General features: G+C 50.4%; 1 protein-coding gene across 1 annotated transcript in view; it reads right to left on the bottom strand.

Annotated features, from left to right (window-relative positions):
- The window catches only part of TERT (telomerase reverse transcriptase), a 679541-nt gene that overhangs the window by 96732 nt on the left and 557421 nt on the right, over positions 1–25388 (bottom strand). The window lies entirely within an intron of this gene.

Genomic DNA, 25388 nt, shown 5'->3' with positions numbered 1-25388 from the left:
TCCTGGGTCACACCCGTACAAATAAGCAATTTACCGGCCATGGTCATGCTCTAAAAATAGGCAAATACTAAAGACAAAAGCCAGTACAAATATTCTACGCAAAAAATAAGAAACCATGAAGACCTCGGCGCCAGGCCCAGTCTTACACCCACACAGCTCCACAAATGAGTACAAAACAGTGCCACAGGAAGAAGCGCCAACATTATGAATGCCTGATCTCAAGAGGAACTCAAGAAAAAATGATGAATTACTAGGTGCCAAGGGGAACACATTAGTGGAGGTAAATCTTTTTGATAGATTAGTAATTCCTCACAAAGATTCCTCATATTAGAAATATCCTCTACATGTCAGTCAGGCTTCAACCATTTTTCAGCCACCAGCGGGCAAGCTATGGCTCCACTGAGCATTGTTGTTGACTCCATGGCTCTGAATGAGGAACCATGGGTGTTTAATGAGGTCTCCTGCTTGGCTCAGGCGACCACAAGGGGGTGCCTACTTGAGCTAGTGGATGATGGGCCCTGCGGAGGACCTCATGGTCACCCTCCCTTGGTCCCCAGTGTGGCGCTGGCCCTTTAAGGGCACGCACGCGACGGGGTGATGTTCACTCCGTCACGTGCGTTGTATAAATAAACGGGGCGTTCCCGGCGGCCGCAGAGTCACTGGGGAGCCCACACGAGCAACATCACGTCTCCGTGTCAGTGTGTGTATGCGACTGGGTGGCTCACGGAAATGCAGTCCGAGTAACTGCTAACAGTGGCGACGAAGGATCGGACTCATCCCCGGGACAGGCAGTGATATTTGCATGATGCGCGGATGATCCGAAGTGAGTGCATTTTGCAAAATCATGTCGCGGAGAGGGGTATGAGACACGCAGTCGGCGGCCATTTTGTTGAATAGGCCCTGGGACGTCACGGCTTCGAAATGAAGCGCCAGTGAACCATCCAAGCCAAATTTTTGGACGATCTAGTGGTGGACAGCCACTAGAAGCAGCACATGTCATTTTCATAGTGAGTTATTGACATTTTCACTGTTTTACACCGAGTACTTGGGTGAAGCGCCAAGGAAGGCCTGCTGGTTGCACACCTTGGAGCCCACCCTGCTCAATTTTTGGATCCTCCACATCTGCCTGGTCATCTGATCTACCTGTCTTAGAACTGCCGGTGCCTGGCTGCTTCTCAGGAGCATTCTCTGCAGAAGAACAGTGGCGTGTGTGGTAGTGAGTTGCGGACCCATTCTTTGGACATCCCTGGGGTGCCTGTGCGCTTACCATCATGAGCCAAGCTGCGGCGGCTGCCCCTCAACAACCGGCTGCTCCTGCACCACAGCCACCACCCATCCTGCTGCCAAGACCTTTGCTGAAGCCACCTGGGGCCCTACAACCAATGCCTGAGTTTGATGTCTCAGGCACGCCATCAAGTCTGGGACCGAGTTGGAAGATGTGGCTGGACAGACTCGAGATGTACTTCAGGGCCACTATAGAGACTAGTGATGACAGTAAGTTGGCCACCCTCCTGTACTCTGCAGGCCCTGCGGTACATGAGATATTCTTGTCCCTGCAACCTGCGGATGGGTCGTTTGCGGCGGCGAAGGATGCGCTCCACAACCATTTTCTACCCATGGCAAATGCAGATTATGAACGTTTCCTCATGGGGGTGGCGCGTCAGAAGGATAATGAGACCCTTGATGTCTTCTATGGGAGGTTGCGCAGACTGGCGGTGCCGTGCGCGTGGAATGACCCAGACACCATGATTCGCAACCAACTCATACAAGGGTGTGTGTCTGGCAAACTGCGGCGCCAAATCCTGCGAGAGCCTGGCATCACCCTTCCCCGCATCCTGGAACTTGGCAGATGCCATGAGGTGTCCGAACTGCGAGCAACCAGAATGGAGGCCGGAGTACGCCCCAGCAAGCCGGATGACATCTGCGCGGTCGGCAGGGGCCGTGGGCTTAGACGCCCCGCAAGTGGCCAAGGACTTAGAGTGCCAGCGGGTAATAACTCCTGCATGAAATGCAGATACGATCTTCCGCACCCAGCAGAGTGCCCGGCCGTGGGTGTGAAGTGTGGCCGGTGTGGGGGTGCGGACCATTATGCCAGGATGTGTAGGACTACAGCTCCGAAGGTGGTTCCCAGTGGGCCTGTCCGGGCTGGTTTCTTCCGCCCCCAGAGGTCGTCAAATGTCGCCCAGGTGTACCAGGGCGAGGACGGTGCCCCTCAGGAGGGTGAGGAGGAGGATGAAGAAAACGTGTTTTTTGTGTCCAGCATTGGTGTCTTGAAAAACCACTCCAAGAGGCAGCCCAGGTGCAATGTGCTGGTCAACGGGGACTCAATACCAATGTTAGTAGACACTGGGGCTTCCGTGAATGTGATGGCCAGACAACACTATGACTCTATGCAGACCCCTCCGGCTCTGGCGACGCCGAAGGCCCGTATCTTCACTTTTGGGGGCAATCAGCCAATCCCCCTGGACGGCGTGTTTGTGGCAGGAGTCAAGTACGGCAACACGTCACTCCGAGCCAGGTTCTACGTCACACCGGTAAGCAACAACACATTGCTGTGCTGTGTGGCGGCCGAGGCCCTTGGAATTGTGACATTTGCATACTCGGTATACCTGGACGACATACAGGTATTGCTGGGCAAGCACGCTTCCCTGTTTGAAGGAATTGGACAGATGGTACGTGAACCTGTAAGGCTACACATAGATGAGTCGATCCAGCAAGTGGCACTCAAGCATCGGCGGGTGCCATCCCACCTTAGGGAGCTGGTGGACTGGGAGTTGGACAACATTGTCGGTTTGGGCATCATTGAAAAGGTGGAGGGCCCCACCCTATGGGTGTCCCCCATTGTGATTGCCCGCAAGCCCAAACAACCACATGCAGTGAGAATATGCTTGGACATGCGCCTCCCCAACAAGGCCATAAAGAGGGAGCGGCACCTGACCCCCACTATTGATGACATCATAACGGAACTGCAAGGGGCAAGGTTCTTCTCTAAGCTGGATCTAAGAGCAGGGTATCAGGTGGTCCTTCACCCAGAGTCCCGCTATATAACAACATTCACCACTCATCAGGAGCTGTACAGATATAAAAGGCTGAGGTTTGGGGTCTCATCGGCTGCGGAGGTGTTCCAGAACATCATCCGAGGGGCGTTGGCAGACCTGGAGGGAGTCCTTAACATCAGCGACGACATCCTGGTGTACGCCAAGTCCAAGGCGGAACATCTGGCGGGCCTCGCCAAGACATTTGGACGCCTTCGCTCACTGGGACTCACACTGGATAGAGACAAATGCGAGTTTCTCAAAACGACCATTGAGTTTTTCGGATTTGTTTACAAGGCGGATGGGGTGTCCCCGGACCCCCTCAAGGTGAGGGACATAAAGGAGGCCAGACCACCGGAGAATGTAGCTGATGTGAGGAGTTTTCTGGGCATGGTCACGTTTTGTGGCCGTTTCATCCGGAACTTGGTATCCTGCTCGGAGCCATTGAGGGCACTAACGAAGAAGGACACCGTCTGGCAGTGGGGGCCACTTGAGCAGGCAGCCTTCGATGACATCAAAAGCGCTCTGGCTGAGGAGGACACCATGGCGTTTTTTGATCCGAGCTGGGGGCAGTCCTCACCCAAGTCGGGAGTGATCAGGAAATCTGCCCGATCGCATTCGCCAGTAAAGCGCTCTCAGATACCGAGCAACGGTATTCACAAATCGAGCGAGAGGCCCTGGCGGTGTTGTGGGGCTGCAGACACTTTCGCCTGTACATCTTGGGGCACCCAGTGACTGTGGTTACAGACCACAAGCCTTTACTGCCCATCATGGATGGGTCCTCATCGAAGCCACCAGTGAGGATAGAGCGCTGGATGTTCGCGCTACTCGAGTATGAAGTTTCGCTGATCTATCGTCCGGGAAGTAACAACGCTGCTGACTACCTCTCCAGACATCCGAGAGGGGGCTCCCAGGCGTCCACATCGGCGGTGGAAGCAGATGAACATATTCGGCTTGTCATTGAAACGGCAACGCCGAACTCGATGCAGGTGGAGGAGTTGGAGCAGGCGTCTAAAAATGATGAGTGTTTTGAAATACTGAAGACGGCCATGGGGCACGGTGCCTGGAAGACTGTGTTGGAAGCCTTGGGCCGAAGAACTAATGAGGCCAAAACAGCGCTGGAGCAACTCTGGCGGTTGTGCGAAGGATTGACATTCTCAGAGTCTGGGCTCCTGCTGAGAGGAGACAGGATTGTGGTCCCCCAGGCCAAGGTTCAGCAAATCATCGCCCTGGCGCACCAGGGTCTTCAAGGCGCCCCCAAGACAAAGGCTCGTCTCCGCCAAAAGGTGTGGTTCCCGGAGCTGGAAAGGAGGGTGGAGTTTGTGTCGTCTTGTGTGTGGTGCCAGACTGCTTCAGCCCAGCGCGAACCATCCATCGAAACGATGCCCGAGGGACCAGGCCATGGGAAGTCGTTCATGCTGACTGTGTCCACTGCCAGGGGAACTCACTTCCTCGTAGTAGTGGACGAGTGGTCTCGGTACCCCGAGGTCGAGTTTGTGGAGTCGGTGGCATTCGACAAGGTGGTGATAGCACTGGAGAAGATTTTTGCCACCCACGGTCTACCTACTGTCCTGTGCTCCGACAATGGAGCGCCCTTCCAAGGCGAGAGCTTCGCAGACCTCATGAAGGACTACGGCATCCATCATAGAAAGGTCACTCCACTCTGGTCTCGGGCCAACGGGGAGGAGGAGCGCATGATGCGCACACTAAACAAAGTGTTTAGGATCGCTCAAGGGAAAGGCGAGTGCCTACAAAGGGCACTGTATGTGTTCCGGCGAAGATACCGGACGACACCCCACTCCTCTACGGGTGTGGCACCAGCAGAGGCACTGTACCAGCGTTGCCCGAGACATTATACCTGAAGTGGGGGAGCGAGAACCGGCTGTCATTGACAATGATCCGGTGGAAGAGGAGAGAAGGGCAAGGACTGAAATGGAAAACAACAGAAGAGGTCTGAGACCCCCAAGGATTGCTCCTGGAGACAAAGTACTGGTGGGGAATAGTCACCCACAGGGCAAATTGTCTCTCACGTATGAACCGGCCCCTTTGGACTTGGTGGCGGTCAAGGGGTCCATGGTGACCGCATCCGATGGAACAACATCAGTGACTAGGAATGCCAGCTTCTTTAAGAGACTGGGTGAGCCCAGGGCGGAGGCCCTGGAGGACATTGATCTCGAAGAAGCACAGGACGAAGGAGGGGGGTCAAACCCCCACAGTAGACTCCCCGGCCCGTGGGGGGGACAAGCGAAGGGACACCGACCAGAGAGGCTGGCAGGAGGTACCCCCTGAGAACCGGGCGTGGGAAACCTGCCCAGTTTACAGACTATGTGACAGACTGAGATGGAAAGGCTGGCTGGTAGTTCCGTCCAGGCTGTTGGGCAAAGTGCCATTGGGGGATCCAGGGTGGCTGCCAATAAACGGGGGACGTGTGGGTGCTCTAATGTGTGCTGTTTAATGTGTGGTAGTTTTAGACCATCCTTTTTCAAGTTTGTTGTTATGGAAAAGGAGGAGTGTGGCGCTGGCCCTTTAAGGGCACGCACGCGACAGGGTGACGTTCACTCCGTCGCATGCGTTGTATAAATAAACAGGGCGTTCCCGGCGGCCGCAGAGTCACCGGGGAGCCCACACGAGCAACATCACGTCTCCGTGTCAGTGTGTTTATGCGACTGGGGGGCTCACGGAAATACAGTCCCAGTAACTGCTAACACCCTGCACATGCCATTCGACAGTAGCAGAGCCACTTTGATTGCACGCCCACCAAATGACCGAGCCTGAAGCGCACACTGACAGATCCAAAGTCCTAGTGAAGGAAAATAAACACTTCCTACCACCTGAAGTCAATTTCAGTCCTAGGTTACAATGTTGCCAATTTGTGGTTGTTTGACTATCATATGAAAAATGCGAGCTCTGGAGACCAGTAGTCTGAGTGGCAGCGGTTGGGAGCAGTGCTCCTACTTTTTAAAAAAAGTTGTGCTGTTCCTATACTTTTGTTTTAAAAATAAACCGTTCCGGAATGGTTTCGTTTGAAAATAAAAGTGTAGGAAGAAGTTGAAACTTGCACTTCCGTGCACTGCACTGAACATTCCTTTAAACAGCAGGTGTGTTTATTTGGGGGTTTGATTTGCACGTGGCGATGGGGTTTGTAGGGAGCGAGGGCAGGCCAGCAGGCAACATAGTTCCACTACTTCTTTTTGTACACTTCGACCACTGCCGGAGACCCCCACTTGCTACAATGTTAAAAGTTCCTGCATCTCCGGCTGCCTGTTCTCCAGCATATGATACACATGTGCCCATTCGTTGTCTAGCAGGCAGAGCATTCTCTCACCACAGATACAGCTTTTAAAATTCCCTGCAAATTCACATCCTCTCCACATTTGAGGAATACTGATGGCTTACCCCAAGTTCTTTCAGCTTGGAGTTCACATGATTAGGTTAGAAGAGAGCAGAGTCCTGCGCAGGTAGCAGTAGGGAGGGCCTCGAAGGGGAGACTGAAATTCAAAATGGCAGAACAGCCAAATAAAGGTTTGGTCTCGCGCCCTAGCCACAAAGTACTTAGGCAGAGCAAGCAATCCCTACCCTTTCCCAATTACCAGGCAGAACTGCAGCTATTTACCAAGAGCCCAACCCAAAAAGAACACTATATAAACAATTGACCCAGCATGTCAGTGTGGCTTGTTGGAGAAGGTTGTGGCAGGCAGTTGAAAAGTTAGAGAGTGATAGGTACGTTAAGGAGGGGGTGGAAATGAGAGAGGCCGAAGACAGAGTAGGTGGTATCAAATGTGGAGGAGTTGGTAGTAGCAGGGGTAAAGGCAGTACCAATGGATTAAAAAGTGGTTACAGCAGAGGAGGATGCAACACTAGAAGTGATAAAAAAGGATAAAGAGTAAGAGCCCCCTATCCCCAAAGGACAGGAAGACGCAAGGATGCCAGGTTGGCATAAGACAGTCTCGGGGGCACGAGGGGGCAACGAGACCTGGTAAGGAGGACAGAAGAATTGTAGTCAGGCCAATGGTGCAGGAATCCTTATTCATGAGTAAGGAGAGACCCCATTCCTGAGTAGAAAAGAAGTGTTAGGAAACGGAAGTAGCAACCCCTGGGCCTACCTCTGACTGACAGACGCTAAAGCTATATGACAAGCTGGTCGAGGGGGCAATCGAACTGACAGGGAAACATTTGGATTTTGTGGAACAAGGACAGAAGAAAGTGATTGGGAACATTTGGAAAACCTGAAACAAACTACTGAGAGACTCAAGAGTTTGTGAAACCCTGCAAAACCCATGTTGCCTCTAGGAGGTGAGAAATCATCACACCCAGTGTGCGAGACGTTTTTTTTTATTTTTCATGTTCTTTTGTTTCACCCAATATGTGTATTTCTTTTTTGTATAAATAAACCTGGTGAATCACACTTCCAGAATCCAGTATTCTGTGCATTCCATTTGGGCCTCTTGACAGGAGATGTATATGGAGCCGCCTAGCCCCATGACATAAGTTCCACCAGTTCTCCCCCAACCGAAGGATGAGGAACCGCAGTACTGGAATAGGTCATAAGCATTCAGTCTGAGGGATAGGTTGGGAAGGCAATGAGTAACCTTTGGTAGAAAGGACTAATCCATCATAAAGAACATTACCTAAGGTAAGTGTGAACATATGATAGCACAGGGGCAACAGGCTGGTCTTGGAAGCAAGACCAAACAGAGCAACAGAGGTTTGAATCCCAGATCCACGATTAGAAACCACACTCGGGTATGGTATTAGGAGCGTTATAAAAGCGTTATAAAAAAACAATTAAATAAGTAATTTTGTTTTTTGATGGATTCCTCTCTACTATAGATGCTTCTGAAAGCAACACAGAACATGATGGAGGGAGGAGCGTGAAGAACCATCACCTACATCAGGAAACAGTGGAGCACATCAAGACCAAAGTGGGAATGCTCTCCAGATCTGGAATTCAGACAGTAGAAAAGTCCATGCAGCAGCCTGACAGATGTTCACAACATGGATGCCCCTCTGCAAAGCAGAGATAAACGCCTGACCTCTGGTAGAATGAGCCCTGGATCACAGATGCACTTCCTTGTTAACCGGATCATATGAAACAGAAATGCAGAGGAGAGTGAAACTTCAGAGGCCCTGTTTGGTGTCAGCTCTGCCAGTCCAAGCACCAACAAAGCTGACAAATAGCTGGTCATCCTTTCTGATGTCCCTCATCAGAGAGACAATGTAATTGAGAGGTCTCTTGGGATCCAGACAATGAAAGTTCTCAACCGTCTTAGATAAGGCTGTGGGAAGAAGACAGGAAGATGGATCTTCTGACAAAGATGAAAATCTGACACAACCTTAAGAAGACACGGTGAGGAAGCTTGACAAAAAGAACTTGGAGCCAGTTCACCTGCCTCGTAGAGGTGACGGCAGACAGGAAAATCACCTCAACCATGAGCAATCTCAAAGGGGAGGAATGCAGTAGCTCAAATGGAGTCACCATCAGAAATGATAGAACACGGTTTACATCCCAAGTAGGAACAACAATTTCGCATTATAGAAACGGAGTAGTTAACCTTCTCAAAAACTGCATAACAGTGGAGGTAGTAAAGATGGCCCTGTTCAAGTGGAGGCCTTTTAAAGATGCGGATAGAGGCCATCTCCCCTTTAACAGTGCCTAAAGGCAGGCCACTTTGGTCCAAAGAAAGCAGAAAACCAAGAAAGTGTTACGCTCACCTGGCACCCACAGGGGCGACAGTTGCGGTCTCCACCAATGTGACGCGTAGTGCCGAGATGATGGACTGGACTGGCCCACCTAGCTTCGTTTGCTTGGCCCGTAGGAATATTCTTCTGCAAATGGAGAAAGGGAATTAACCACCTGTAGAGTTGAGCATTAACCCCCCCCACTCCTGCTGTTCTCCCCACTGATCACCTTTGATGTCCCCTCTTACAGTCTCACCTGATGGTTTGGAAAGATGAGCTCTCCATCCTGCATTGAGCGCAGGGGCGCGTAGATAACCAGTTGCTTCACTGGCTCGAAGGGATTGGTGAGTTCCAGAACAATATTGACTCTGAGATTCCCGGCAAGACGACGTAAGTATGTAGTTCGTAAGAGTTCAAATGTCTGACTTTCACTCTTGTCCGATTCCTTGCAGGTTGCAGCTTGACCCTAGCGAAGAGTTCCTCGTGGCAACCGGTAATATTCAGGTAAGGATTTGTATTATCCAACACAGTTCGATAAAATAATGTCAATATGTAACCTGTTGCTTTCTCCCTTATTCAGGGGCTGAGAGAAAGTATGAAGTCTCGGGGAATAATGCCTCTGGTGGTAAAATCAGGTACGTCTATTGTGGTGAGGAGGTTTCCCCTTGTTTGTCCCTTTGTTTCACCTTGCTGTCCTTTTGTTTCCCCTTAGGGGCCGGGGTTCGGCGAGGATGCAGTGGAAGCTGCGCCGACCCGTGAAGAGGAATAGTACCCACGGTGGTAAAATCAGGTAAGTCTATGGGGGTAACTAATATTGCCTCTGTGTATTCTCTTGGCTCACCTTGCTGTTCTTGTCTTCCCCTTAGGTGCCGGAGTGCGGCGGGAGCATGCAGAAGGATGCAGTGGAATGTGAAGATGCTGCGAAGGCCGGTGAGTTCTGCGCGGAGCTGCTGCAGGCGAGGCGACGCGCATAAAATAACTTCTTTCTTCCAGCTCGAACGCGCGATGGATCGGGAATTCAGTTAAGAATCAAAGGTTTTGCTCTTGTTCTAACCTTTTCTCCTTCTTTCTCCCTTTTTCTAGGAGCTCCAGACTCGAGGCGGGCGTGGCAGAAGACTGGATGCAGACTTGCAGGCACAGTGAGCGTTACGCTGCTGGATGCAGAATAACGCGAAGCGTGTGCTGCTCTTCGGGCGTGGTTTAAATAGCCACCAAAGTAGTCCCAGGTAAGTATTCCTCCCCAGCCCCACCCGAGTAAAAAATAGTCCCTAGGTAAAGTATTCCCTTCCAAGCATCTTTTGGCTTGGAGCTCTTGCAGCATGGTCTGCATCAGACTGCACCCAAATAGCCCCTAGCAGGAGTTGTTGGACTTGCTTAGTATAACTTGATGCCTGCTTCCGGGGTTGCTGGACTTGGTCTGGGTCCTCGGGGGTAGGCATCATGACAGAAAGGGTCTGAAAAGTCCAAGGATCCAGACCCTTCTCACAGCACAAGTCAAAATATGGATGCCACCTGCAGACATAGAACAACGTGGCACCTGGTTTTAGGTAAAAATACCATGTTTTACCAGCTAAGGTGCCCCCTGCATTTTTTGCTGTCTTCTATGAGTTTTGGGCTATTTATTCTCCCAACCAGATTTAATCCAAAGCTTGACAGAGAGTTGGTCAGCTTTTGTGTACACTGCCTTGTGAGTCCTTATGACTCCTAAGGTATGGGTGCCCCAAAGGTAGCCCATAGGGAGGATCTCCTCTCGGTTAGTCATGTGTCTAGTATGCTGGTGTAAGCAGGTATGCTGGTGGTAAAAGTATGCTTACTGTAAAATGGACCTACTTGGTGTAAACCATTTTACCTGGTTGGATCCATTTTTTGACCCCACCATCATTTAATTAAAGGGACACTATCTTTAATTCCCATGAATACCTGGGGGGGAGGAGGGCACATGACTATCTCTTGTCTCTGTGTTTGTGAGAGAGAAGCTAGACATTTCTTTTAGCCCAGGATACATGGAATCAATGACTGGGGTCCGAATTCAGCCTGAAACAAGTTCTAATTGGCAGATGCCTGTCTGGGATAGTGTGGATTCCTTTCAAACGATGGTCTGTCTTAACCACTCACCTTTTCTCCTGCTGGAGCTCTGTACCTGCACACCTGGGAGGCCCTGCTCCTGGAGGAAGAGCGAAAGCTCTGCACCGGTAATCATTTGACATGTCACTGAAACCAACAGCAAAGCTCTATCTTTACAAGAAGACTGGAAGGAACAATCTGCCACACACCTTCCGCCCGATCCAACTAGTTCACAGGTCATTGTTGAAGGTCTTGTCTCTGAATCTCCTGACCATGACTGCATCGCTGCATCCATTAGTTGGAGCCCCTTCACTGCTACGACCCCAGGGACTCTGTGCAAACCATTCCAGATTTTCCTCATCCAAGGACAACATGCAAGGTCCCTGGTTCCCACTCCCCCATCTGGGAAGCTCCAGGGGCCTGTGCAGTACTTGGTCCTGCAACAACATCATCAAACTCTCCTTCCGGTCCTTCTGCCGTTGCTTGCTCCTCTCTGCCGTGACATCACAAGAATATCTTCAATAATTGTTTTTTTCTGGGGTTTTCTCAAGCCAATCCCTGCCATGGGAACTAATCTTATGCCTGAGGATGACAAAGGAATCCTGCATCGCCAACAACCACTGACCTCAGCTTCTTGGCCTTTCAGCTTTGCTGGCTTGGCCCCTCGACCCAGAACCACTGAATCCTGAATAATCGTAATTCCCAAGCATCTTGGGGTCTTTCCTCCACCAGTGTGTCAGAGCTGAAACCTATGGTGATCATGAAACAACCTGCATTGTGACCGCCTCTAGAAACCGCAAACTGTTTCAGACGCAGGGAATTGCTCTCCCGCCTCTCTGGTGCTTCTGATTGAATCCTTTATTCACTTGAATCTTCATCTCTTGTCCCCCTCTTTATCAGCAAGGGTCTTATGGGGCATAAAACACACAAGAACTCTAGAAACTGCCCCTTTTGTCCTTTTTTACAGAAGGGAACTCCTTTTTGCAAAAGATTGCCCAAGTCTGCACAACTGGTCTCCTTTGGCCTCCCTCAAAATGCTTTCAGGTCTAGCTAGAAAGAGTGTTTTACTTAGCCTTGTTTCCCAATGGGATATAGTCAATGGGCCATCTGACACGAAAAGAACCTGGGGAAGAAGATGCTTTTTTTAAGTGCTCTTTATAGGATCCGGTGCTGAGAGGTTTGAAACCTGAGCCAACAACGGCCCCCACAAACAAGGAAAAGGAAAAACTGCCTTCAAATGATGATGACCCTCAAGCCAGGATTGAATAATCTAGTGAGAAAGCAGAGTGAAGACTTATCCCAGCAGCTTGGTCGTCAACAAAGGGTGTCAGTCCAGTAGAAAACAATCCGAACACAGGGATAATAGCTCAGGATTCCATAGGACATCCCAAGGAGCAGATTAGATGGTGTGTTGGTGTCCCAATCCCCTTCCAGGTGGCATCACCTGGCAGACCCTGGTGTCAAACAGCAGGAAAATGGCAGTAAGCGGCGGAGAAAATGTTTACAGCATGATAGGATCGACCCAGTGCATGAAGGCAGGCAAATTCAAGCGGCCCGGACTGGACTTCCAGGAGCAGAAACCCAAACCGAGATACGCCCATAACCCTACACCTAGGCATCATGGATAGGGGAGGGTAAAAACACTGCCAAAAACACCTAGGAATTGGTGAGAAAAACTCCTTTAGCAGGCCGTGAGGCATGCTTTTTCTAAGCTGCAGCACAAACAGCCAAGAGAGAGAGGCAGAGAAGAACAAGTTACTTTCTTACCTGGTAACGTTCTTTCGATGGGATGGTCCGACGACGTATTCTATATCTATGAAAGTAATCACCACAGCTGTGCTGCTTTCGGAAAATCTTTCTGCGTCCTGCGTCAATGACGTTGCTTCGCTGTCCTCGAGGGCCTCCGTCAAGCCGACATCACCGGATGTTATAAGTAGGACGCACGATGCCCGTAGCCTCAGTTCTAGTTTTTTCCCAGAACGTGTGGCACCAATCTTCTGCCATTATGACCACAGAAAGCCTTGCGGAAACGTAAGCTGCAATCACATAAGAAATTATGTAGCGGGGCAGGTAGGGAGGGGGCGATATGGAAACATTGTCGGACCATCCCATCGAAAGAACGTTACCAGGCAAGAAAGTAACTTGTTCTTCGAGGGGATTGGGTCCTCCGACGTATTCCATATCTATGACAGACTCCCAAAGCAGTACCAACGTATGGAGGAGGGAAAAGAATTTAGAATATAGAAATTTAGAATGCCCAATTAAATTGCAGAGTAAAGGACCGCCTTGCCAAAGGCCAGATCCTGCCCATGGACAGAATCTAGGGAGTAGTGTCTTACAAAAGTATGAACCGAAGCCCATGTGGCTGCTTCACAGATGTTACGAATAGGAACATCCCTCTGCAGGGCAGTAGAGGCAGCCATACCCCTAGTAGAATGGGCCCGTAAGCTTACCGCAGGGTCCTTACCCGCCAAGCGGTAACATTCAGAAATTGCCAAGATAATCCATCTAGACAAAGTCTGTTTAGTAACAGCTTTTCCAAAACGCCTTCCAACGTAACCTATAAAGAGCTGATCATCCACTCTGACCCGGGACATGCGTGAAATGTAGAAACTTAAAGCTCTCCTAGGATCCAACGCATGGAGCCTCTCCTCTTCCTTACCAGGATGCGGAGGAGGATAAAATGCCGGAAGAATGACCATCTGGCTTAAATGAAATTCCGAGACAACCTTTGGAAGAAAGGAAGGACGAACTCTAAGGACAACCCTGTCCTTATGAAACACCATGAAGGGTGGTTTAACACAAAGTGCCTGCAGCTCACTGCGGGCAGAAGTGACCGCAACTAAAAACACAGTTTTAAGGGTTAACAGCCTCAAAGGACAAGAATGTAAAGGCTCAAATGGAGCACCCTTTAGAAATTTCAGAACCAGATTCAAATCCCAACCGGGCACCTGGAAAGATGACGGCGGAAACACATTAGTGAGTCCTTTGAGAAATTAAAGGAATCTTGAAATAAGAACACTCCTCAGACGAGCGCTTAAATATAGACAGCGCCGCCAGGTAACCTTTAATGGTACCCCCACTTGCAGGCCCTTGTGGGCTAACGAAAGCAAAAAAGACAGAACCATAGGAATGTCACATGAAAAAGGATCCACATTCTTAACTCTGCACCAGTCGCAGAACTTTCTCCAACGGCAACAGTACAGGGACTTGGTTGCAGGCCATCTGGCCGAAAGCAACACCTCCATCACGTCTTCAGGGAGGTCCCAATCCTTATACCTCAACCTTTCAGAAGCCAAGCGTGAAGGTTCAGGGATCTGACCTCGGGATGGAGAACCTGACCCCCTCCCGTGAGAGCAGATCGTATCGGAAGGGAAGACGACGTGGAGGGCAGATGGACAAGTCGAGAAGGTCCAGGAACCAAGTTCTCCGGGCCCATGTCGGAGCAATGAGGAGCATCCGGGAACCGAACCTCCGTAACCTCCGCAGCACTTGCAGGATGACAGGGACTGGAGGAAACGCGTACAGCAGTGGGAAGGACCACTCCACCACGAATGCGTCCTCTAAGGCTCCTCTTGGAGGAAATTACCGTGAGCAGAATTTTTCGCACTTCCGGTTGACACCGGAGGCGAAGAGGTCCACTTGTGGGGTCCCCCAAAGGGTGAAGATCTCCAGGAGAATCTCCTGAGTCAGCTCCCACTCGTGAGAGATCGCGCTCTGCCTGCTCAGAGCGTCCGCCATCTCGTTTTCATCTCCGGCCAGATGCACTGCCTAGTTCGAAATTTCCTGCTGGATGGCCCAGAACCAGAGCTGCATCGCCTCCCTGCACATAGGAAGTGACCCGACGTCCCCCCTTTTTGTTGAGGTAGTGCATGGCCACTGTGTTGTCTGTCAGAATCAGGACATTCTTCGCTCGCACAGTCGGCAGAAAAGTCTTCAGGGCTAGCCTGACGACCCTCAGCTCCAACAGATTGATATGGAGTCTGGACTTTGACGGAGACCAACGACCGCTGACAGTCAGCTCGTTGGCATGAGCTCCCCATCCGTGAGGGACACGTCCGTCACGATCGTCCCCTCCGGCCAGGGTAGCCAAAACGGAGCCCGCCTCACCAGATTGCCTTCGACGGCCCACCACAGAAGGTCCTGGGCGACTGAGGACGGCACCTGAACGGGGTCCGACATCCTGCCGGAGGACTGTGACCACTGCATCTTGAGGGCCCATTGCAGCGATCTCATCCGCAACCTGGCCTCTGGCACCAGAAGAATGCAGGATGCCATGAGGCTGAGAAACCTCAGGAACTCCAACGCCGGGAGACTCTGGGCATGTTGAAACTTGTCCTCCATCTGCAGAATGTGATGAGCCCTCACCTGGGGAGGGAAACACTGCCCCAGGGACGTGTCGAGCACTACTCCGATGTACTGGAGCCGCTGAGTTGGTGTCAAGTGGGACTTCTTTAAGTTGAGGGAGAAGCCCAGCTTGGGAAGGGAGTGGCAGGTGACTGACAGATGATCCAGGACTTGCTCTGGAGAGTGCGCCCTGATCAACCAATTGTCCAGGTAGGGATATATGTGAATCCCCCCTTTCCTGAGATACATGTCACCACCACCATGAGCTTGGTGAAAACCCTCGGGCGGAGGTCAATCCAAACGGCAGGACCCGAAACTGAAAGTGCGAGTCGCCAACCGCGAACCTCGGGTACTTCTTGTGCTTGGGATGGATCGGCACATGAAAGTAAGCGTCCTTGAGGTCGAGGGACACCAACCAGTCCTGGAGTTGAAGGGCCTGGAGGACTTGAGAAAGAGTAACCATCTTGAACTTGTCCTTCCTGAGGAGCTTGTTCAAACCGTGCAAGTCCATGATGGGTCTCAATCCCCTGTCTTTCTTTGAAATCAAAAAATAAGGGGAATACCTTCCCTTGTTCCTCTCCACTACAGGCGCTACAGGCACCAGTTCTATGCGTCCTGTCTCCAGCAGGGATTGTATTTCCTGCGCAAGGAGTGGATCCGGACTCTTCAAAGAGAGATTCCCTGGTGGATTGTCGTGAGGCCTCTGCCGGAAAGGAAGACAGTAGCCGTGGGCTATGATCTCCAGAACCCACACTTCTGAAGTAACGGCACGCCACTCTAAAAGATGCTACGCCAGTCTTCCCCCAACCGGTGAACCATGGGACATGGCCTCATGACTGAGTTGAAGCGGCTGCGGCAGTGCCTGAGGGCAAAGAGGCAACTGCCCGAGCGGCCTTGGCACCTCGAGTACCCGGTTTTCCACCTCTGGTACTCCTACGGTGGCCCCTTTGACTTGCAGCTCCTCTCGATTTACCAAAGGATGATTAATATCGAAAGGAACCTCCCCTGCATTGCTGTCCCCACGGAGGAAATGGCGGAAGTTGGCGCACTGCAGCGCTCCACGACTTTGCTGCAGCTTTGGAGGTCTGCAACCTCTCAAGGCTCTCGTCAGCCTTGCTGCCAAAAAGATGTTCACCATCAAAGGGCATTTTGAGGAGCTGGGCCTGCACATCCGGAGCAAACCCTGACTTCCACAACCACGCAAACCTGTGCATAACTGTGCTCGGCCGACATGTACCGGCTGACACGATCTGCCATGTCCAGACCCGACTGAACGGACTTACACATGGCATCCTTGCCATCATGCACAATAGCAAAAAAACCATCCCGTTCCTCCCCTTCGGGAATATGATCAGCCGCTAACGAAATACAGTTCCACAGAGTATGCGTGAAACGTGACAAGGCACACACAGTTGGATGCCTGTAAAGCTATACCACCTGAAGAAAACACTTTCTTTGCCCAGCCATCAAAACGCTTGTCGTCCCCATCAGGCGATATGGTAGGGTTCGACGGCTGCTTTGCTTGGGCCATAGCCGCCTGCACCACCAAACTCCCCGGAGTTGGGTGCGTGGTGAAATAGCGGGGGTCGCTACTGGCTGGGCAGTATTTTCGCGGCAAAGACCTGCTCACTGCCGGGAGACTCTCCGGAACAGTCCAAGCCGCCGCCACCCTTCTCTGCAAGGCCATATGGAATGGCAGTACCGGGTCAGTTGGTGGACCTTGGTCGAGGATATCCGTCAGGTCATCCTGCAGAAAATCCACTGGTATTCCGGGACCCTCGACATAAGGAGCCAGTACGAGGACTCGGCATGGGTGCCAGGCTCAGGCCTACAGAACCCCACCTCCGGAGAGGTGTCCAGACCACTGGCGTCGTGCAACGACGGACACAGGTCTTCAATCTGGCTATGACCAGACAAAATCTCATTGGGTACCTCCCCTGGAACCATACCTTCCTCAGACCCTTCATCCACCTCAGAAATATAATACAGAGGCTGGAATGAGGGCACAGAAAAAGAGACATACATTTTTAGCCTTGGCCAGAGCCTTTCTAGGGGGTTCCCCCGTGCCACAGGGTACCTCCGACAAAGCAGCCTCGAAAGGTCTTGGTGGAATCGGCGTCGACGTCGAGTGTGGCGCCGAAGGCTACAACAGTCCTCGAGAGCGGAGCCCCGAGCGTGTCCTTCGACAGCCTGGGCACCGATGGCATCGACTGCTTCCTCGGAGGCGGTGCCTCGAGAGAGTCCCTCGACGACCTAGGCGCTGAAGGCATCGATGTCTTCTTCGAAGACCTTACAGGCTCCGACGGTCTCGAGGGCGTCGAGGACCTGAAGCGGGCATGTCTAGAGCGACCATCCTTGTCTGTCCGAGACCTCGAAGGTGCCCGGTGATCGCGACGACCGCTCGAGCCCAAAGGCATGCGAGAGGTGTCTCTAGCACGTTCACGGGCCGAGTCTTTCGACAGCACGGAGCGCTGCGGCTGAAAAATCGGCAACATCTCCTGCCGGAATGAATCCTATTCCGCAGGAGTGGAGTGCTTGTTGGGACAAGCCACCCGCCGACGGGCGGATCCTTGGACGAGGACGGGGATGGCGACCAATGCCGGCGCTTCCGTGAGTGCCTCGAAGAGGCAGAGGAATGGCGGTACCTACTCCTGGACCGAGACCCCCCGGACTTACGCCGATGATGCGGAGAGATGCCCCTCGAATCATCTGTCAAAAGCCCAGTGGATCTCGACTTCCGGGGCTTGGCCACCTTACCTACAGAAAGCATCTTCTTCCGCTCCCGCAAGGCCTTTGATGTAAGCGACTGGCAGTCTACACAGTCATGTGTCGTGGTCCTCACCGAGGTACCAGAGGCAGGCGTCGTGCGAATCTGTCAACGATATCTTGGACCCACAGTCCCGACACTTCTTAAAACCCGGCCGCGGGGTGGAAGAAGACAAAGACATCATGGAAATCTTCACAACAAACAGGTTCGAACAACTGAAAGAACAGAATTCGGAAGAACCGAGGCACGCCGAGATCTCCAAAGCGAACACATTCGCGGAAAAAACAGAACTGAAGCTACGGGTGTCGTGCGTCCTACTTCTAACATCCGGTCACAACTGCTCGACGGAGGCCCTCGAGGACAGCGTATCGATGTCATCGACGCAGGACGCAGAAAGATTTTCCGAAGCAGCAACGCTGTGGTGATTACTGTCATAGAAATGGAATACGTTGGAGGACCCAATCCCTTCGAATAGGCGGTCTTAAATACAAAAGCAAAAAGGGGCTGGCCAAACGCCTCCCCCCCAATCATTAGTGGATGCTGGTGGCAAAGGGTCAGATGCCCAAGCATGCTCGTTGGCCAGTAGTACTGCCACTCGGACTAGACCACACCCACAGGAAGTGAGAGGGAGAGCCCAGGGAACTGCATCGGCCCAAATAAGTTTAAACCAATAAGGAGGCTGCCATGTGGGATCACAAATAGCCCTCATGGTCAGAACGGCGATCTTAAGCCTTCCTCATGGTTGCTCTGAACAAAGGAAGCCCTAAAATACAAAATGCATGAGAACAGGATTTGAAAAAATGCATTGGTGCCCCAATGCCTGTCATGACGCTTACCCCTGGACCTCACTGGCAAGTCAGCCTTCCAGTTAGGGCCAGGTCAAATGCCTTAAAACCCTCATCCAAGACTCTGTTGGAGTCAGTCCTGGCACCTTTGGCGCCAGGCTCATAACCATCATGAGAATGGGACTATTTACTTGGGACTATTTAACTTGGGGGTGATGGGGGTTTCAGCCAACATGGAGGCACACACATAGCTCAGTTACAAGGAAATGAGAAATGCGGTCTAGTCTTTTGGGTGTGGCAGGCCTGGGACTACTTTACCTGGACTACTTTGTGTGTGGCAGGCCTGGGGCTATTTTACCTGGACTACTTTACCTGACACTATTTAAACCACACCCAAACAGCAGAACAAGCTTTGCGTTATTCTGCTGTGGGCAGCGTAACGCTCAGTGTCCAGTTCTTTGATGCCAGCTTACCTGAAACCAAGGACCTGCAAAGAGAGAAAGAACACTACAAAACTTATCTGGAATAGTATCCTGTCTTCAATCTTCCAACGCCGACTTCAGTTCCACTCACCTGAAGCTACAAACTCCATCATCCGGCACTGCATGCATCCTGGAATACCATAACCTGGAAAGAGGAGAAAGAAAGACAGCATTAGTAAGCGTTTACTCAAGTTTCCTCCCGAATGAAGAAAGCCACACAATTCTTACCTGGGTAGTCATCTCCTGGTCAGTATCATCGCTGGAACATCACGGCGCTCGGCGAGGAACATCGCGACCTGCAAGGAGAGAAAAGACACAGGTCAGCAATATAAAAGGCGAAACAGCGTCGCGTATCGCGCATTACTCACCGGACAGCATCGCGCGCACACCGCGCTTTCGCCTACCGGCCCATGCTCATCTTCAAACTGCATGACAACACCAGAATACCTTTCCATACCTAAAAGGAAAGAAGCAGGACATTTTTATTCGAACTAAGAAGAACATAAGAACTGCATATAAAGACTGTAAAGCAGCAAACCTACGGAAGTCACAGCAAGCCTGGATTTCCACAGGGGGCTTGCACCAGTGAAGTAACTTGGTCGCTGCTCGCCCCCCACATCTACGCGCCCCTGCCACGAGGAGCAGGTTAGAGAATCTACCTTTTACAATATTAATGTGAGGAGCAGGCCCAAGGGGGAGGAAGGAGTTGAGGCCAAGGGAGGTGGGAAAACAAAGACAATCTGGTATTGAATCCAGCTCTCCTATATTGCAGCCCCATCTTTAACCAGAGGCCTTACCAAGGGACCGGGAGGGGGTTCAAAAGTGCAAATCATCCAACCAGGGCTGGGTGGCGTCCCAGTGGATACCAGCTGAGCGTAACAATGCATTACAACATGGTACATTGGGCTACCAATGCAGTAAAATGGCTTGCACCACTGGTGAAGCCAAAACTAAAGTATAGCTGCCACCAACGTACTCCCTTAATCCAATGTAGCGTGAAATAATCACCCTAGGGGATGGATGGGGTGCCTGACATGCAATACAACATACCTTAAGATAAAAAAGATTGCAATGACAGAGGGCCTCCCGGAAAAGTCACTGATCCAAAAAAATAAAGGGAACAAAGCGAAATGTTGAGGGATCCTGAAAAGTGTCCATAGAATCCTCAAAAATAGGAATTCTGTCTTAACACCCTCCAAGTAGCGTTTTGATCTCCTAAAAGAAAAATTTGTAAAAAATGGGTCAACTAGTTCATTTTATAGCACACTGGTATTGATGTAGGGATTAGAAAGTAGTTAAAAAAAAACAATAAGCTGACATATAGCAAGTATAAAGAGCGGGGAATAAAATACTAACAGCCTCATTACGAGTTAGGCTGTACATTGTAATATTGGCAGTAACTGGGTTACTGCCAATTTTACCACCACGCCAAACTGAGTTTGTTTTGAGTGGAGGATTTACCTCCAGCCAAAACCCTGGAGGTAAATCTTCCCACTAAACACTGAAAAATCGGCAGAAGTGGCAGAATTACTGCGGCGGTAATACCGCAAAAAAACACCAGTGGTCCAAACGACCCAAAATAAATGGGGGAAATACGGTAATTCCTCAGGGCTATTTTTTGGAGGATTTACCTCTGATTATCCGCCTAACTCGTAATGAGGCCCTAAGTGCTTTATAACAAACACTTTCTTACAAATTAATGTGGAAAATAAGGAGCGATAGAAGGGGGTTGTGGGGTGCATGGAAAAGAGGCTAAGAGAATCATAAAACCTGGACACCGACGCAAGAGGCCCATGATGCAGAGGCCCACTGGGAAACCTGAGTCCCCTCTATGCCAGTCCACTGCTGCATGGAAAGATTCATCTCTGAGAGACACTGAGAGACCCATAAGGTTTTGCAGGTAGAATCCGTCTGGCACCATTCGGCACTGCATAGATGGAGAATAATAGGATGTAGCACATGATTAAGCAGAGTAGGGATGTGGAAGTGTGCAACGATTATACTTTACTCAATTAGGCAGGGAAGCTTGTGCAAGAGAAACACGAACATGATACAGCTTTACATGTACAAGGCCATGTGAACCACAATCTTGCTTAAGTAATGTACTTTTCCTTACTTGCTAGCAGAATAGAAAAACTACCCAAAAGGTCTGTCTGACTCACTCAGGGCTTCACATCTTCAGAGGGTATGCCAAGTCCTGTTTTCTTTGTATTGCAATGTAAAATAAGCTCACTCTAATACCTGTTGGTGCCAGAAAAGAAAATGTTACTCACTGCAGAGACTTCTGTACTTTTAGTACATAGTCCCCTTTCCTCGATAATTATGGGTGTTCGTCCTGTGGGGACGGGACCGGTACACTTTTTGCATAACAAAATTAATTTCCCCTTTAAATTGTAGTGTTGTACGGAAGGCACCGAAGCGTGGGTGTGGCTAGCCCTGCCGATTCCACCCACTGACAAAACCCATCAGTCCTTGGCTCCACAAGACGTGAAACACGACTAATATTATAATGGGGGACGGTGAGCAGCGGAGTATTGAGGAAAGGGAACTATGGACTAAGAGTACAGAAGGCACTATGGTGAGTAATCTTTTCTTACTCTTAAATCCCATCCCCTTTCCTCCATATTCATGGGAGATTACAAAGTACTTATCTGTCTGGGCAGCTGGCAACTTATTTCAAGCAAAGAGGTTCTGCAGAACCGCCAGACCAAATCTAGCATCCGATCTGACTGCTGTTTCCATGAAGTAGTGTTTGCAGAATGCAGAAGGGGAAGACTAAATTGCTGCTTTACTAATGGAATGTTTATTTGGAATGTCACTGCTGTTGCTTTGGCACAAACTGCATGAGCATGTAATCCCTTAGGTACTGATTTGTTCTGAAAGTTGTATGCCTAGACAATAAAAGAGACTATCCACCTGGCTATCATGGCTTTTGACGCCTGAAAGCCTGCTCGTTGTCCTCCGAAGGAAACAAATGAACTATCTGCTTTCCTGAATTCCTTGGTATGGTCTAAATAGAATGTTAGCATCTGCCTGACATCCAGAGAATGAAGGACTCGCTCCCCTTCAGACTGGGGCTGGGAGGCGAGGGGGGGGGGTTTCAGGGGGCTTGTGAGTAGCACACTTCCTGGATTAAGTGAACAGAAGACCCACCCTTTGGTAAAAACGTAGGATGTGTCCTGAGAACAACTTTGTCTTTATGAAAAGAAAGAGCCAGAATCTCCCCAATCCTTCTAGCCAAAGTTACGGCTAATAAAAAGGAGTTTTGAAAGATACAAGTCTTAAGTCTGCTGTAGACATGGGTTCAAACGGTTTATGGGATATTGCAGATAATACTACGTTTAGGTCGCATAGTAGGTAAGGTTTAGACACTGGTGGGGAAAGCCTATTCAGACCATGTCTTTTGATCACAGGGTTAGATGTAGATATCTTAAGGTCTGGAGAGCTAATATGAGCTCCAATAGCAGACAGATGTACGACAAGAGTGGATGTTCACCATTGTGGACTCCAAGGAAGACAGAAAAGATAGAATGTTGACTAAAGAAGAATGATAAGGTTTGAGGGATTGCTCCAGCATCTAGAAACAGAAGTGAGTCCATTTGCTTGTGTATTGGGACCTTGTTGACTGCTTCCTAGCGGCCTGCATAGTCGCTATGTTATCATCAGAAAGCCCTAGGTAAGCAGAATCTAGCTGCTCAGGTACCAGGCTGCTAAGTTACGCGATATCGGTGCAGGGTGAAACACTGTCCCTTCCTGCTGAGAGCTGGTCCTGAGTCACAGGGAGGAGACAGTCCGTGGGCCGGGAGTAGGAGATCAGAGTACCAGACACGGTTCAGACAATTTGGCACTATCAATATTAGAGTTCAATCCCTCGCCTTCCTGACCTTTGAAAGTATACTGGGAATAGGGAATTGGTGGAAATGCATTGAATGCCTCCTCGTCCCACAGAATTTGGAGAACTTCCCCAAGGAATGCAGACTCTGTCCTAGCAGAGCCGCAAATCGTGGGCACTTGCGGTTTTTGGAAAGTCATGAAAGGATCCAACTGAGGATGGCACCATTTCAGGAAGATTTGATGGAGTGCAGTCTCTTGAGTCCCCATTCGCGAATGCAGCGGGGCAGACGGCTTAATGTATCCGCTCTTGTTTTGAGTTCTGGATGAACAGCGTGGAGATGTATGCTGTGCTGAGTAGCCTCTTCCCATATTGAACTGCTAGATGACACAACCGGAGGGACTTTGTCCCGCCCTGCTTGTTGACATAGAACATAGCTGTTGTACTGTTCGTACGTACGAGGACTGAGACGTTCTGGATCAAGGTCAGAAAAGACTTTAGGGCTTTGAAAATTGCCAGAAGTTCCAGCATATTTATGTGTTCGAGGGATTTCCCCGGAGATCAAAGTACGTGAGTTTGGAATTGACCCAACGTGGCTCCCCATCCTTTTAGGGAGGAGTCTGAAGTTATTGTGTGTAGAGGAGGAGCATCCTGAAAAGAGACTCCCGCTCTCAGATATTTTTCGTCTCCCCAACACAGTAGATCCGGTTTCAAGCTGGAGTGAATCATAACAATTTTTCACTGAGATTCGCACTCCTGAACCCAGAAGTCATCCAAATGTAGTTGGAGACACTTCATCTTAAGGCGAGCAAGAGGCAAAGCTAGAATAGATGCTGACATAAGGCCTAGAAGATGCTGAAACCACACACCTAGGCGGCCCTCCGGACCAGAAAAGGCAAGGTTGACAGCTGAATGTCCTGTATCCTCTGTTCTGTAAGGAACACTCTGCCCACTGCTGTATCCCATCTGAACCCTATAAAGGTGATCTGCGCTGGGATCAATCAAGACTTATTGAGGTTGACTGAGAGGCTGAGTCTGAAGAGAAGGTCTAGTAGTTGTTGAAGGGAGGCTGTGGCTCCAAAGCACGTTTTCGACCTGACGAGCCAGTTGTCCAAGTAGGGATACATGTGAATCCCCTTGATCCTGAGATGTGCTGCAATAGGAGCCATCAATTTTGAAAAAAACGTTGCGGGTGGAATTGAGTCTGAAAGGGAGAACCCGATACTGAAAGTGCTGCTGATCAAGGAAAAATCTGTGGAATTTTTTGTGTGCTTTGTATATTGGAACATGAACATATGAGTCCTTTAGATCCAATGTGTACAACCAGTCTCCCTTGTTGAGGGCATTCCGCATTTGCGCTGGCGTGACCATCTTAAAGCTTTTCTAGGGTAAGGAATAGATTCAGATAGGAAAGGTCCAATACCATCTGCAGACCCGCCTGGTTTTTCTAGTTCACAGTAAAAAGGCAACAGTAAAAGCCCTGCCCTTGCTCTACTGAGGACGGGAATTTCTGCAATCGCATTGACCTCGATCACACTGATCTCCAAAAGGTTGGCAATCTCCCACAGGAGAGTGGCCGAACCTATTTGAATCGGGAGGGGGGGGGGAATGGGCCGTCTGTAGCCTCCTCTGACCACTAACAGGATCCAGGAATACTCTGAAATGGCAAGCCAACTGTGGTGGAAAGCAGAGACTTTGCTCCCGACCAGGGAGTAGTGGATCCGGACGAATAAATGATTGTTTTTTAGCCTCCGAGGTTGATGCTGGGGAATTAGAGAAAAATCCTCTACTGGCGGTATTCTGCTGCAGAAAAAACAGAGGGGGTAGAGGGTATGAAGAGCATGGAAGCACTGCCAGCACAGACACTGTAGAGGTTTTAATCCACAACAAGGTGGAATTGAGCCACAGATGGTGTGGTGGATGTGACCGATTTTTGGTTTCATCATTGACGGGATTGTGGCTGACTCTGTAGACAATGATGTTGGTTTGGCGACTGCCGTCGACGGAGGCGTCATCTATGACGTTGACTGTGTCGTCTTCAGCTTTATCGCTGTGGCTGCCGCCGATTTAGTCGACAACGGTGTAGTTATCTTTGGCGTCAATGACGTACGGGACGATTTGGTCAGTGAGGGTGTCATCGTCGATTGCTTTGGACAACTGTGTCGGGTTCCACTGACCGGGAGGAAGGGGCCAGCAGCCCTTGTCCCATGAAACGGATGAGGCACTGACCTTAGGTTGAGATGGTCTGCTTCTGGAAGCTTCTAAGTGTGCCTTTTTCTGCTGCTGGAGGGCTCCTCATGCGCCCTGGACCTCTTACAAGAGGTGGTTCATTGGCCGTCCTACCCTGCTGAGTGAGGCATGACTCTGTACTGAAGAAGAGTTAGAGGCCCCACCGGC

This window comes from Ambystoma mexicanum, chromosome 5p (genome assembly GCF_040938575.1).
Source record: "Ambystoma mexicanum isolate Mex_15411 chromosome 5p, UKY_AmexF1_1, whole genome shotgun sequence".
In the NCBI taxonomy this organism is placed as follows: Eukaryota; Metazoa; Chordata; class Amphibia; order Caudata; family Ambystomatidae; genus Ambystoma; species Ambystoma mexicanum.
The sequence above is the reverse complement of the archived record's forward strand: the minus strand, read 5'-3'. Positions and strand labels throughout refer to the sequence as shown.